The sequence below is a fragment of the Empidonax traillii genome, unplaced genomic scaffold (assembly GCF_003031625.1).
Source record: "Empidonax traillii isolate 1590-97213 ecotype Southwest subspecies unplaced genomic scaffold, ASM303162v1 scaffold1:size7828297, whole genome shotgun sequence".
In the NCBI taxonomy this organism is placed as follows: Eukaryota; Metazoa; Chordata; class Aves; order Passeriformes; family Tyrannidae; genus Empidonax; species Empidonax traillii.
Genome location: NW_020955194.1, coordinates 7139018 through 7155502, shown reverse-complemented (window position 1 = coordinate 7155502; position 16485 = coordinate 7139018). Strand labels below are relative to the sequence as shown.

At 41.2% G+C, this 16485-nt stretch overlaps 1 protein-coding gene across 1 annotated transcript in view; it reads left to right on the top strand.

Annotated features, from left to right (window-relative positions):
- The first annotated feature begins 4848 nt into the window (after positions 1–4848).
- The window catches only part of IL1RAPL1 (interleukin 1 receptor accessory protein like 1), a 701129-nt gene continuing 689492 nt past the window's right edge, over positions 4849–16485 (top strand). Inside the window, exon 1 of the mRNA XM_027890213.1 lies at positions 4849–5205. The gene's annotated coding sequence lies outside the window, so the exon portion shown is untranslated. The remainder of the gene's footprint in view (positions 5206–16485) is intronic.

Sequence of the window (16485 nt, the reverse complement as noted above, 5' to 3'; positions counted from 1 at the left end):
TAGGGGAACAGCAAGTAACCATTTATTCTACAAAATTAAAAATGGGCAAGAGATGAGAATTTAATTACCTCGAGATTATACTTTGCTAAATTAGGTTAAACCAGTAAGTTACAGGACAACAAAGCTAATGTTTTATGTGTGTGGGTGTGTATGTATATATATGTATATATACATAAAATTCCATCTTTAAAGATTAAGAATCAATGAAATACATGTGTTGAAGGAATGGCTTTCTGAATGAAAGTACCCTCCCACTCAAGTAGTAACAAGACATTTAGCTTTCATGCAATGTCACTTTTCATCCACAGGTGCTGTAGTGCTTTGCTCAGGCCACCTACAACTGATGACTACCCGACACAGAAGGCTTGTCTGGGCTGCACAGAGAGGCAGCAAGGCCCTGGCAGAGCTGTGCACCAAATAGCCTGAGATGTCTGACGTGCTCTGCTCAAAGCTGCTGAATTAGTCACACAAGAATGGTACCAACAGGAAAAGCATGGTAAAACCGTGCCATTTGGGACAACACAGCTCAGCAATGAGTACAGCGTGCTTATACTCATGAAAAGGCATGTGTGGTTCAGGAAAAGAAAAACATAATTGCAATTAAGACTATAAACAAGACTTTTTGTGATTAAATCTCTTCATTATGAGATGAGTATTATTCCCTGACTAGATATGTACTCTTTAGAGTCAGGCTCCTCTGTAAACAAAATTGCTTTTGAAATTTTCACAGGACATGGAATTAGGGATTATTCTTTTTAAAATATATGCTTTCTTGAACACTCTTTTCTTGGCTGAATAAAAATATGTAGTATGCGATGTAACATAACGCAACATAATATAAAGCACACCATATAAATTAAATGAAATTACATATCAATTAAAATATATAAAAATAAAAATATAAAATATACAAATATAAAATATACAAAAGATTTCAAGGAGAATAGAGGAGTTAATCAGGTAGTAGATTTCAGGTTTTACCTTTTTCTCTCTGAAGCATTCCAGACCACTTAGTCATGTCAGAAGTGGAGAAAAAAGGGAGCATTTTGTAATAAGATCGATGAAATTGTGTTTTGAAAAGGGGAAAAGAAAAGAAAGAAATAGATAAAAAGCTGACCCTTTTCTTTACTGAAACTTAAGTAATTGGATTGAGAATGCAGTTTACAGGGTTACAAGGTTCAGATGTAGATTTTTACAGGAGCAGGGCTTCTGTTTGGTATTTTTAGTGGGTGAGCATATTTTGGAAATTTTGATTCATTACTTTTTTAATCTAAAAAATTATGCTCGTTTTGCATGCTGTTAGATTTATATCATGTCATAGTTCTATTGTATACACAAGAGAACGTGCAAGTGCTGATGTTTTACTGTGGTAATTAGTCTGTTTCTCCCATAGCATTTTTTAAAAAGTGGGGAATAAATACATAAATGGAAAACTATTTACTACCTAAATCCACAGGTAGATGGCGAAAGACCTGCCTGTCTTTGGACCCTCTGGACAGACTTGCCGGCAGGGTAAGCATGAGGCTAAGAAGTTCTGAAGGACACCTTGCAGCTAAGGGATGGTATCAGCTCTTGGCTGGTGCCCATTTGAGCAGAATAGATTTACTAACAAAAAGCATTGCACACGATGTTAGCATTCTTCAGAGCCACACACTCTGTCAGCCCTTTCATTTTAAATATGTATTACTTTTAGAAAAGGAAGTTTACTTTGACTGCATTGTTTCACTTCCCTTAAAACACATTAAATGCAATGATCCTTTTAAAGACACTGAAGTTTTAAAGACACTTCCTTATCTCAGGGGATATAATGGCTCAAGATCACACACATGGTACAGGTACAAGATACACTACTCGTTCATATTAAACCATTCAGCATGCATTGAATGTCATGAAATTAAAACAATGTTTACAAACCCACAAGATTTCACTTTTCTCTTCGGTGAAATACATTGAAAACTCTCAAGGCATGATGAGGACAAAGGAGATCTCCTTCTGTATTATACAAGTCCTAGTTATTAATGTGAGGATGAAGCCAATTAGAGATTAGGTATATGGCCGAGAAAAAAATTAAATTTAAACCTCTTATACTTGCATTCATACAACTGCATTGCTATTCATAGCAATTCCATAACTGAGAAATGAGCTGAATCCAGTTTCTTTAACCCAGGGACAAATTTAACTCAAGAACGCAGGTGGTTTGTATTCTGCACGTGTGAATGGTCTACAGCTTTTCTGTGTTATTAGTCTAGTTTCAGCCATTTTAGCAATTCCATTGTATTTTGTTCACAGCCTTTGGCTTCCACCCTTTTTCATTTTCCCTTTCTCCTGCCAGACTCTTAATCAGCTTCTCTGGGAATTTATATAGCTCCCATGGCTGCTGTATAAGAACACCTAACAAACATTAATGCCTTTTTATCTTCACTGCACCCTTATTCATAAGAACAGTGTTAATTCACATTATACAGTGAAGGAACAAAAGGACAGAGAGATTAAATGACTTGGTTATCAGTGGAAGAGAAATCTGTACAGCGCCAGGAACTGAAGGCAAATATGCCTTAGCTTTAGCCCCAAGTACCTCCTTCCTACTATCTGCCCATCGCAGAGCACGAACAGCCTCAAGCATTTGTTGCTCTGTCCAGGCACAAAGAACAGTCTCGAAGTCCCGTGGTGGAGGTACCTGTGCTGGAAGTCTGTTGTAGCACCTACATGGTGAGAAAGCAGCTCTCCCAAAAAATAATGTTGAGAATCAAAGTTGGGAGCCCCTCTCTCTTTCCCTCCCTCTCACTGTCAAACAGCTAGGATGCCTGGGTGTCTAAATCAAGCATCCAAACCAGCTCTCTAAAGTAGATGGTATGAGTCATTTAGCTAACTTAAAATGTCCTGTACTGATCCACAAAGAGAATCCCATGAAGTTTTTCATGTCTCTTTTACCTGCCCACGCATATGGATCACTCATCATAGTAGTATCTGAATAGCTGGTTTAACCAGTCACATTAATTTTCGTGGTTTAACATTGAATTTTGACTACTGGTTGTTGCATTCATTTCTAGTTTCTTCTATTATTTGTCCAGCATGAAGAATGTCATTATGTTATCATAGGGAGAGGTGGGGTGGGATGTGAGCAAGTTCCACAAATTTTGCAACAGCTCCCACCTTTCCGCTGACTCTGCATGGCACTTTATCTGCCTATTGATAATCCTTTATCATGCTCTGTAATAAAATCACATTCTCCCATATGCTGCTTTTTCTTTTCTCTCTTCTCTTGTTAAGATATTGGGGGTTTAACAACTGGTGCAGTTCGAATTCTTCTCTGTGGCCCTAAAAGGAGGCCACAATGGATTAAGAACATTGCCTGGTCTTTCTGTCTCCCTGTTTTGGAGAATGCCATTTATATAGACATAAATATGAACAGTTACTTATCTGTTTATCTCACACTGCTCAGATATTTCCTGCTTCTCTACACTCCCAACCCATACAACAGGTTGTAAGAGTACAAAATTCCTCTGACCCAATCACGTACCTACTGACAGGCAACTCTGTCTCTCTCTTCCCTGTGAGTGTGCACCTGCAGGACTAATGATATGGAAGAAAGGGTGCCTACTCCCTTGCACCTTTGTGCAGAAATGGGATCAAATTTATTGGGGGAGTGTCAAAATTTGAGAGTTATGTTTTATAGAACATTTGTTTAGTATAATAAACATCTGCAAATGACTATTTATTTCATGAAGTAATTAACATTCCTAATTAGATGCACCTTGCAGCTGCTGTTAATCTTAATTGGCAATAATGCAGTTACATTTTGATACATATCTTCAGAAGAGTTACAGAAGAGAAGGGGGGAAAAAAAAAAAAAGACAAAAATCTGAAGGGAAGGAAATAAAACTGTTCCCACACAGTTCAGAGAGTTCGCACAAAGAAGATCCCATGGCAACAGCGAGGCCCACAGTTTGCCTTATAAAAATCCAAGAATAGATAATGTATCATCTCTCCTAAAACACTTCGCTTCGGAAACCGGAGGGGAAGGTGGGGAGGAAAATAAAATAAAGCACAAGAGGCGAAGAGAAGCTGGGTGACCCCCGCGTGTGTCGCGTTCATCCCCCCGTGCCCCTGCCCTGCCCCAGCCCCGTCCCGGGCGGGCGCGCAGCGCTGCGGGCAGAAGCGGCGCGGGAGGCGGGCGGGGCGGAGGGAGGGAGGGAGGCCCCGCCACCCAGGAGTTTCTCCAGGATCCCTTCCGAAGGGCCCTCCCCCGCCGGCTCCCCCCGGCACGGTCCCTCCTGCGGAGCCGCGGCGGAGCGGCGAGTGCGGCGCTGTCCATCGGGGGGCAGTGCCGGCCCCTTCCTGCCGGCCCGGCGGAGGGCGCGTTCCGCCGAGCGAGCCAGCGCGTCTCGTTAGGAACACAGGGATCGTCTATGCACTGCAGTTTCTCTCGCCTCTCTCTCTCTCTCCCTCCCTCTCTCTCTTCCTCTGCTCCCGAGGATATTTTGGGTGGATTGTGGTTATCAATCAAGACCTCCTCTTCTTTGCTGATCACTTGTCATTTTCACCGGGGATTAGTATCGTTCGGGGCAAGCGGACAACTGATTTTTTTTTTTCTTCTTTTCCACGTCTGGAGAATTTCCACCCCCCCACAAACCTCCCCACTCCCCCCTTTTTTTTGGTGCTGTTTTCTTTTTTTTTTTTTTTTTCCTTTGCGCTGCGGTGCGGGTGCTAGGACCCGGCGAGCACCCTCCCCTCGCCCCCCCCTCCCCACCTCGGCAGCGCTTTCCCAGCACCAGGAAACCTCTCCGGACCGTCGCTCGCCGGATACTTGTGCGGGAAGCCGGGATCTGGCCCTCGGCGGCGCGCTGGGCGCGGAGCTGCCCGCGGGCAGCGCGGGGGCCCCCAGGTCGGCCGCCCCCTTCCCCCCTCCCCCCCCAGCCGCACCTGGATGGTACCTCCCGCCGGCGACGCGGGCACTTTCTGAACTAGGAAGGAAGGGGCGACTCGGGGGGGGGGCGGGGGGGCCGCCGAAGTCTGTATGGAATTACCTGCGCCCGCGGCGGAGCTGGCAGCGGTGGATGGATGGGCGCCGCGTCCGCGGCACTCGCGGCCAGCTCAGCCCCAGGAGTAAACACGGGGCTTCTCCGGCCGAGTGCGCAGTGTGGTGACCGGCACTCGCCTCGCTGACTGATCGCACCGGAGGGATATTTCGGGAGACTCCTGTGGGTAAGGTCATTTTATCCAGGCAAAAGCCCGGCATTGCTAAACTTGGTGGCGGGGACTGAAATGGGCACTTTCGGGATTGCTGCATTAGCCTGATGCGAGGGGGCTCCAGCCGCTATTGGCAGTTAAGTGGAATAACTGCAGTAGGTCTTCTGGTGAGTGCTTTTCTGCGATAAAAAAAAGAAAAAAAATTAAAAAATCTCCTCCCTTCTTCATGCACCCTCTGGATTTGGGGGAGTACTGTAAAAGCAAGGAGTCTTTCTTTGTCCACCTTTTTTTATTTTTTTTTTTTTAATTTCCCCTGTTGTAATGTATTTGACTGAAAAGGGTATGTGGTAGTAAAGAAGCTCTCCGTGATGGAATCTAATTAATATGAGCTCGGAGCCCATCCGCTGGTTAAATAAATGTTTCCAACTCTGTGCAGCGTTCTGCTGCATTTCATAGCTGCAATGGAGGTAGAGAAATCTTGCTCTTCAAGTTGTTAAACTTTAAGGTGGTGATCCTTATTGATCGTGCTACATTGTACTGGTGCTAAAGGGGTTAAATGCCACTGGTAATTTGGGATTACAACTGTTCCTGCAAGGAGATTGTAAACTGAGGGACAGTAAGGACAAAACCCCCCTCAGCTTGATAGTAGAGAAATACCGTAAATGTCACTAGCCTGAAAATTTCTCATCCAGCTGCTCTTGCAAAATATTTCTTTTTTCACCGAATAACTTACCTACTGAAACCTCAGACCACGTGTATGGGAGTTGGAAGATGTGCAAACAGAGATGCTATCTTCGGTATTTCATACATACATGCATCTGGCTGAGGGACTGTGTGGGAATTCATTCCTGTTACTTGTGGTGTGAAGCGAGACAGGGAGAACAAGGAAAGAAAAGATCATCTTAGGAACAGAAGCGAGAAAGGGAACCACTTCAACCTTTAAAGATTTAAAGGGATCCGAGCAATGCACATAGGTGATCTTCCTCTGCTAAATCAGTTCTGATAAGAAGGAATGGGGGGAAGGTTGAGGGAATCGATAGTGATGACGTTGTGCAGTGCAATGCACTGCAATGCTAAAGTTACATGGTGTGTGCGAAAATATGTACCCTTATGTACTGCTGGTGGGTTCATGCATAATGGATGGAAGAAGATATGCAGATCTGTCTGTAGGAAGATGGATGTGTTTGTGCAAAGACGGCGATTATGTAACTTGATTACATCAGTGGCATCAGTCGCCGATAGTGGAATAATATGCTCCTATAGCGTATCGATCACTTGGGTTAACTTTGAGGCGCTCCCGGCAGCGGGGGATGGAGACCTGGGCAGAGGAGGGGAGATCCTTGCTCAGCTCCTGACAAGGGGTTTGCCTCTTGCAGGCTGCCTTTTGCATCAGCGTGCTGCTGGCGGAGTTTCCCCGGGCCAGGGAGTTCACGGAGGAGGAGGAGGAGGCTGCCGAGGCGCTGGTTCAGCCACACCCGGGGAGAGGGCTCCCGAAGAGCCCCTGCAAGGCTGCACAATGGTCCCATTGAGCAGCCCCGGCTGCGTGCTCCTCAGCAAGGTCACACTGCAACCTGGAACTTCGGTGCATGGCAACAGCTGAGCGGAGGAGGAACAAAGCCGAAATTAAAATTGATTCTCCTCCCCCTCCCCCCACCCCCCGCCTATCTCCAAGCGCGTCGTTCGGCTGACCCCTCTTCCAGTGCACTGGTGCCGCTTCGCCCCGAGTGTGAGCGCCCGGCATAGACAGCGTTGTCTCTCTCTCCGGGTGTGCAGTGACTGCCTCGCAGCTTTGGCAGGGTGCTGCTTCAGCGTGTTAGAGTACAGCGTGACTGACTTCACAAAAAAGTATTGTCAGATACAACAGCCTAATATACCTGTTAGATTTGCGGGAAGCTATAAGGTGGTCCATTAGCACATCTCAAGCCTCTCAGAAGTGAGGAGGTGAAGAGCAAAGGTGTAACAGGAGCCCCATCTGTTTAACTCTGATGGACTTTTTAGCAAATTGTCCAGAAAGATAGTGGTATCAAGATATGCCTTAATACCCGTTTTAGAATCCTGAATCACTTTTCCTATCTGTTGAGGGGGAGGAGGAGGAAGAACACTCCTTGAAGCTCACAAAGGCACTGCTGAGGCCCCGTACCTCTAACAGATGCATTTTCTGAAAACTCTAAGCCTGATGAAATCTTAACTCAGCTGAAATGAGTGATCTTATCATCACTGACCTATGTCCTTCCCCACTTCACTCTGAATCCATTCTAACAAAATGCCACTAAAATACTTTTCAGTTAAGAAGAGGTGAGATCAGAGTGAGTTTTACATCTCTTGATAAACATGATCTTCACATACCTACCAGATTTAATGCACTATCAAACTCATGGTAATTTTACCCTACAACTAGCCTGAAAAACAATTTTCTCTGCTTCCCTGGAAACATCAGTATTTTAAAGTTGGTTCACCATTAGTTCCTGACTATTTTCATATTTCTGGAGGATAAGTCTGGGCAAGCACTAATAAATCCTGCTAATGTAGTTTAGATTTTGACATTCATAGAGTATACTGAGTAAATTGGAAAAAAAAGAATGTGAAGTTAACTCTGTTTCCATCCTTCAGGGGTCAGAATAACACTATGGCAACTCCTATGCATTGCTACAGCTCTTATAATTTTTAGACATGTCCATGGAATACTCTGTTCCACCACACATAATTATAGGCATGCTCTTTTTATTGATTCCTTAAAAGACCCCTTGTGACACACAGGCTACATACCTGTACCATCCATCTTAAAGGAAAGCGCATTTGTCTACAGAAGGTGTTATAAAACTGGTGGTGTAAAAGAGTAGGCATTGACAGTGTGGGAATGTATCACATGGTACATGTAAAGTGGCATGCAGCATACAAGGATTTGCAAATTCATGATAATAGAGAGTAGTAAGGAACCAAGTTTTATTTATAGAATAATTTTATTGTTGTAGTTAGCAATACCGGCTCAGTAAAAACAGAGGTTTTCAGCTCCTATCCAATAATCTGTTCAGTTTGCACCAGATGTAGCTTCTTTGAGAGGAAACTCGTTGCTGAAGTAAAGCTGTAAATCACTCGGACAAATGAAGAGAAAATGTGAAGAGAAATATTTACATAAAACATTCCCAGGCTTCAAATCTCAGACCATTGAAGGCAGTGAGAGTTTTGCCACCCACTCCTTGCTGTCGCTGGAGAGCTGGCTTTTAAACAGCAGTGCATGAAGAATAATCTCAGTGCCTCCCTCTGAAAGAGCAGGCTTCTGACTGTCATTATCACTGAAGACAGTAGACTTGTTTTACTGCTGATAGGAAAATCTGAACCATACAGGGCAGATCTTGAAGCTTTTTTACTGTTCGGTGCTGTTCTTGTAATGTATTCAGAGTACTTTCTGTGGGTATTATATTGAACCCATGTATTAGAAAACAAACAAACAAACAAAAGAAAGGATAACCGACTGAGGTTTTCCTTCAGTGTATTTGCACTTACAGAGGAGCATTTGGATATACTTCTGTGTTTCATAACAGCTGATCTTCAGCGGCTGAGAATCTTTTTATTTTTATAGTGCACACTGTGTAATAATATATGGCAGTTGAGACATCCAAGCTCTGATTAATATGATTAAAAGCTAGCAACTTATCTGGTGGTGCTGAAGTTGTAAAGTTTAATTACAGAGACACGCTTTGCACAGCTATAGGTAAGGTTGTGTCAGCATTTCTATTATAAACCTCTGTCTTGTTTCCATCCATTGTGTCAGGGGTCCATGAAATAAGAAGAATCCACAGTAAAGACCATAATGGCTATTTTAGGTTACTGTCATGGCCTGTCAGGTTAGAAATTCATGTGTTTCTCTAAGTCTTTATATGAATGTCTACAGCAGCACCAAAGCAGCCATTATGCTTTATCAGTTCAAGTGTATGTTTCTTTTTTTAAAAATGTAATTAAATATGAGGTGATGGACCACAGTGACTCAGGGGATCATTTAATGTGTCATTTTTTTATGCACTTTCATATTGTTTTCATACTCCTAAAACAAAAAACATATAAAATACAGCAAGGAATTCTACCTGTGGCAGCTTAAAATTAATGCAGTTAGGTGAAAGCTCTTTTGAGGGGTGGGGAGGAAGGAGGGAAAAATGAAGATGAAAGCTTGTGGGTTTTTAATGTTAATATTCCAACTTTGCATATTCCCCTGAGGTAGTCACATATGGAATTCCATCCTGCAGAAAGGGAAAATCCTGTGATATTTGCCAAAGCTCTATAAGACCGGGCAAGGAAATCAGGTAGTGCTGGTTCTCTGTTTTAACACTGAGTACTCAGTTTTTCTAGGTCTCACTGTACCTGTGTATTATAGGCACTCCTGGCACACCATCATTTCATGGTGTTATACAGCACGCTATTTATGCCTCAATAACTAGGTCTGAACAAACAAACCAAGGGTGTCAGTCTTACTGCTTCATGTTCTTAGAAATTTCATGTGTATAAGAACAGCACACAAACATACAGTAATCCTTCAGTGGTCGCAGCATCAACTGCAGCAATTACAAAGATTTTTAAAATTGGAAATGAAGTAGGAGAAAGGGAGAAAATGAAAACACAGAGGTTTTTTTTTTTTTTTTTTTTTTTTTTTTTTTTTTTTTTTTTTTTTTTTTTTTTTTTTTTTTTTTTTTTTTTTTTTTTTTTTTTTTTTGCTTTTGGGAATAATTTAGGAAATTCACAGTGTAGCTTCTGAAAAGAAATACAGAAATCAAATTCATGTGTCAACAAGATCTATACAAGTCTATACAATCAGCTGGCAGACAATGGGTAGTGCTACTTGGAGATTGGATGGCTAGTAGCATCAGAAAGTTTTCTGTTCTTTGGTCCTTCACAGCTCTCCACGATGAATAGAGCATTGTAAAAGAGGAAGAAGATGGGGACTAGCAGAATGGGATAAAAAGGGAGCAGAAAAACATATAAAATATACAGACAATGGTGAAGTATCTACTCTCTCTTCAGAGATGGAATATATTTCTATATTCTTCTTGTCTGTTCTTCACTAGTGAAACCCAGATGCTTAAAGTTACTGCAGTTCCCAACTCCCACTGCTCTATTTTTTTTTTGAGAATCCTTAAACTCTTCAGTGTGAGGGTCATCACCTTTTTGTTCTCATGCCTCTTTCCAGTCACACGATGAGAAATGAGACCGTGATCTCTCAGTTGAGGTAACTTGAGGTGCTTCTCCATAAAATAATAAATTAGTGGCAGGAACATGAGAGAAAGAGTGTCTGCTGTTAGTTGAAAAGACTGATAATTTACACAAATCAAATTTTCCTCTGACAAAGCATAAACCTTAGAATTTTCAAAAATGTCACAATGCTCTTATGAGGCTGCCACTTAAAAACCTCCTGCAACTGCCACATAAAACCTCAATATCTCAGTTCCTCTATTAAGTTCCACTTAGTAATGTGTGTGCTTGGAGTGTCAGTACTCAATCCCAAGCAGAGGCTTAGACTATTTCAAGGAAAATAAAGTCATAGTGTGCATCCGTTGTTATGTGCAGGGAAAGGTTTCTGCTGGTGAGGTTAGGAGTGAGCTCAACTGGCTGTGACCTGTCCCCGTTCCCAGACCAGTTGCCTCAGACTGAGAATTGCTTTGCCTGAACAGTGTAAGGGGCCTGCTTGTATATTGTCCCTGCCTACACCTTTACTGGATTTGACTCTGAGCTCAGATCATACGCCTCAGGGATAATTCCTACACCAAGAAGATCTGTCGGTATGATGGAAGCCTTGGGATGGAGCCACAGTGTCTGCACAGGAATGTGTTTGGCCAGGATGCTTTTGTGTGGCACTGATCCCTGGCAACAGTTTTAGCCCTGTGTCTGTCAGGTTGCTGTTCAGTGCACAGAATTTCAGGATGGCAGCAGAGCCCAGCTGTTACCATATAGCACCTTGGCATTTTGCATCCTCAACTTTTCTTTAATGCTTTCTGGCTGTCTCCTCCCACATTAAAACTTCCCTCCCCCTGGCCCCCCAAAAATCTTACGTTTGCTCATTTTAGAATAGCCTAACTGGAAGTGCACGGCATTTCCTTTTCAGTAAGCTCTATACGTGATGAAGATATGTGTATTTGTGCATCAATTTGTCAATAAGGTCTGCACATACTGTATACACAGAGTTTATTTTGTTTAATATCTCATACAAAGGAGACAAGGCCTGTGAACTTTCTACTAGACGTTTTTCTGGGGTGTTCCACAGCTGAAGGTGGTATGCTTACACCAATGCAGAATCAGGTTTGCTGATTGGCACTGTCTCTCTGCCCATACATACATATTTAGTTATCACAGAATCATAGAATATGTAAGTTGGAAGGGGTCCATCAGTTTTACCGAGTCCGACTCCTGGCCCTGCACAGGACAACCTCAAGAGTCACTCCATGTGCCTAACGGCATTGTCCAAACACTTCTTGAACTCCTTCACACTTGGTGCTGTGACCACTTCCCTGGGGAGCCTGTTCCAATGCCCAAACACTCTGTGGGTGAAAAACCTTTTCCTGATATCCAGTCTAAACCTCCTCTGACTCAGCTTCATGCCATTTGCTCGAGTCCTGTCACTGGTCTTGAGAGTGAAGAGGTTGGTAGCTGTTCCTCCTCTTCCCCTCACAAGAAAGTTGTAACTGCAGCGAGGTCTCCCCTCAGTCTCCTCTTCTCCAGGCTGAACAGATCAAGTGCCCTCAGCTGCTCCTCAAACAGCTTCCCCTCAAGGCCCTTCACCATCCTTGTGGCTCTCCTTTGGACGCTCTCTAGTAGCTTAATGTATACACTCAGGGATCATTTTTGTAGTTTGTCACTGGAGGAGAGTTATGTACACGTACACATGCACAAATACATACACTTGCTTATGCGTGTCCTTACCAATGTGTACTGACATACCCATTACTCACACGCATACATAGAGAAAGACTGAGACCAAGCCATAAAGAGGAAGTACTCTAGTTATTTCTTATTCTAAATGTAGGAAACAAATCATCAATCAAACATGCCATAAGACGGTAGCTGGATTTGGGGGCTGATTTAATATTAATATATTTTTTAATGATCTGTAAATGCAACTTATTTGAAGACAACACATTTTTTTTTTTTGAATGGCAAAGGAGAAACCTACTTTGAAAGGACTGTCAGAGATCAGCAGTAGGGCTATATGGTATCTTCTGTAATTTTAGAAGTATATATAATAAAACTTTGGCAGATACAATCTGAATCTTTTGTGTATACCTTTCCAACAGAACAGATACTATCAAAAATCTCTTTTCCATTGTTATGGAAAAGCTCAATTAGAGTGTTTGCTCAGTTCATAGCAGAAGAAAGCTATTTATATTATAAAAGACATGTAAAGCTTTATTTAGTATTTTTTGTGTAATATTTAGTAACTTTTGACTTTCATATTCAATATGAATAATGTGTCTGCCTGTGGTCACTTCTTATCTAGAAAGCTATTAAGGAAGGAAGAAAGGATCAGAGAATGACAGCAAAATGAAAAGTCTTCCACATGTAAAGATTCCGATCAGAGGAAAGAGATGAAAGGTTTGTTTTATTCAGAAAAAAAGAGGAAGATATGATGTGGGAGAACAAGTGATGCAGTAGGAAATACTGAAAGCTATTGAAAGATAGTATTGGTTATCTTAAGTATTGTTTTCCTGATAACCAATAAAATTCAGTTGTGAAAAAGTAAAAGAAAGGACTCCTTTACCCTTTGTCTCTTACTGGCAAGGATACATTGAAGAAACAGCTCTAGTAGAATAAAATAGCTTGATAAAAACAAAATTTCAAAATTTTGCATTCTAATGGATACCTAGTGAAGATTATCCACCTGTGTAACAGATCATTAGAAGGTTATCAGCCTGTGTACCCCAGTTATAGTGTAATCAGTGGATGTGTGTGTCTGTGATTTTAGAAGTGTTAAAGAATGCTTTTTCCATGGATTTGTTGCTGGCTTCTCTTGGAGGTCTACTGTCTGACTAGATGGACTGTTTGTTCTTGTAACCATAGTTCTTCACTACTTGTTCATTTTACAAACACAGCAATTATGGTACTGCTTAATAAAGATTTTAATAATGCTGACTGTGCAGCCTAATTTTGCTGTTTAAGTCCTCATTACTAAAGTCTTGATCCAAAACCCACTGAAGAGAATGGAAAGAAGCCCACTGCACTCAGTAGGTGTTGGATCAATCTTCAGCTTTATCATCTAATTTCCTAATTTTTGTCAATTTCTGTGAAAAAAATTCATGTTGCTTATCTTTAATAGGTTAACATTGATTAGAAAATCTTGTAAACTTTAACAGAATTCAATAAAGCATCACTATGTTATTGACATCATAAACAGTCTCATTTATTTCCGTAATTTAAGGATATGCAACCCTCATATTTTGTTTCTTTATTGAAAAGAATGTCTAGATTCTTAAAAGGTTGCCACACCATCCTTGGTCTCTGGTGCTTTCAGTTGCTGTGATGAAAAACTTGTAAAGCTCTTTAAAATCACTAAAAATATATGCAATATTAGGGTACATCCTGAGCTTATTAATCAAATTACAGATAATTTTCGATCTTTAGTTAGTTTACCTTATATACCTTATATACCTTCATATTTCTTCTTCAGTGCTTTAGATATAAATTAGTGTATAATATATATATAATAATATATATTCTGTCAAAGGACAATCACATGGCTCAATAGCACTGTAGTTCTGCTTATGGCTGCTCACTTGCAAGGAATCTTCCTTAATTAGTGCTTTTTCTTGATTGTGTCCATTGGTAGTATCACTTAATGCTTAAAATTTTCATATTAGCAAATGCAATGTATGTCTTTTATTTCTTTGGTGTCTGAAATCAGTCCCTTTCTCTAGTTCCAAATATTCCTTCTCCGTAAAACTTTCCAAAATGTGTCAATGCTTCAGTGTCCTGTCTCTAAACTCTGAAAGATGTAAGCACCTTCTGTCTTCTTATCTGTTTCATCTATTTATAATATAAACTCTTTGTTTAATATTTCTATTTTATTATATATGAAGTAGGATTAGAGAAAAAGGTAATATCAAGTTCTTCTCCCTACCTCAGTGGAAATTCTATTTTTTGTCAGCCCTTGAAAATCATAGAAAGTATTTACTTTCTTGCAGCCTCCAGAAAAGAAGTGATTTCCATTTTGGTTGGAGGGTAGATTTTTTAATATTTTCTATTTATTTAGTACTTAGATTTTGGGAGAATTGAATCAAAAGACGCCATTTTAGACATAAAATTTTAATGAAAACATTTTCTTCTCAGTAGAAAATGAATCAGGGAAGATAATTTCAGAGGACTTGATGCAAGTTCTTAGCAGAACAGGACTCTCAGCTAAGGTCTTTAGGTGCTAAATAATACAAATATGAAAATAGTGCTATGAGTCATAATACTGGGGGTGGCTGGGTCAGCTGCCTGTTTCCTAAATACTAATCAGTCTTTTTAATTTAAGATTACCTCACTATTCATCTTCTTCTTTTTCCGTGTTGCCTGAATTAATTGCACATAAAATATGGATGGGCATGAATCAAAGGTAACTTGTGTTTTTCCTTTTTGCCAGGGTTCAGGTGCAACCTGTGTAGTTAACAGAACAAAAATGCTAATAGTAATAGGTCTTTCAGATTTTGATGCTGAACTTTGACCCCGTGTTTGCTCTTATTCATCAAATCTTAGTGCAGTGCCCCAGGGATTTGTGGGAAAGGCTGCTGTTGGTCTCAGTGTGTAGTGAATTAGATTTGTGAATCTTAAAATCTTAGTGGCGAGGTTCTCTTATTTCATGCGGTGCATCGCCTGTCGGGGCAGAGCCCTCACCTGCTGCATGCTCACAGGTACTGACTGCCTTGAGGAAGAGCAGCATTCTCTAAGGGAGAGATGAAGCAGGGCAGCTCCTGGTTCTCTGGGAGATAATCCCAGAGGTGAGGGGATCTTGGGTTTCGTACATGAAACCTCTGCTGTTTGTTCCAGGTCTTGTTACCAGAACTGACAAGCCGTGCTCAGTGCCATCCACTGGGCTAATTCCAGCTGACGGCTTTCGACCACGGCTGGACCACAGAGCTCCGCAGTGGCACTGGCGGCATTTCCCCATCTCGGGAATGCCCCAGCCAGTGGGCTCCGTGCCCAGCACAACCTGTCGCCTGGAGACTCGTGGTTTCCATAGCTTTGCTTACTAGAAGACATTTTTGTCTGCTCAGAAGACACTTGTGTTTGCTGATTTGGAATAATACTAAGTGAAGCAAGGGTAAACCGATTTCACACAGAATCTCCTGTCAGAGCTCTGTGTTTCATCAAGAATGATCTTAGAGTAACTCCAGTGAATCTGGCTTGCCAGACTGAGTCCAAGATGAACCTTCAACATCGATATTATTGCATTAATTTTAATGAATAAAGATCACAGACGTATTACTTATTTAATTAACGCAGCAAAATCCAATGTCAGCGAGCAATGAAGTTGTATTGCGCAGCCGCTCTAATACAATCAACAAGAGTATTCTTTATGGCTATGAGAATATAATTTTCTTGTTAAAAAGCTTTGATGTTTCTTTAAATATATAAAAATACAGGAAATGTATAAGGCTTGCCAGCCATCTCAAATGCCTTGTATCAAAATGAATCCTTTAGCTTTAATTTGTGTTTATTTTGATGGGTTTTAAATAATTCTGATGTATACAAGCATACTTATAAATATAAGCAGAGGTATATGTGTATATACATAACTTTTATTATAAAATCATAGGTGTTAATATTGAAAATATATCCATTATATCAATTTTCATATGTTACTTTTACCATTGTTGTCATTTTATTTGCACAGTTACAGGCTGTTTACCACTAGAGCTTTGCTTTTCTTGTGCTTTCCTGTCTGGTTCTCGCTGTGAGACAGAAAGTACTCCTTTAATTTGTAGGTGTGGAATTCAGGAACACTGTGTTGGACATTCATCTACTGCACCAAGACTCACCGCTCAAAGTCAAACCTTCATGTCTGGTTTAGACCTACACATGCTTTTTCATCCAGACTCCTTCATGCCTTACCACATGAGTTGCTTTAAAGTTTCTGCAAGTCAAGGAGTCAAGAAGCCACCAGTCAACTGAAGGACAGTATCTTGACATGTGCGAGACAGGCAACTGTCTCTGTGTTAGTCCTGAATTCATAACTCAGAGGGAGTCTGTTGTTTTGTAATAGGGGAAGCTATGGGCAGTACATCTTGTAGATTGGCAGGAGCTGCTTGCTGTGTAAAAGCTGTGTAGATGGCTTTA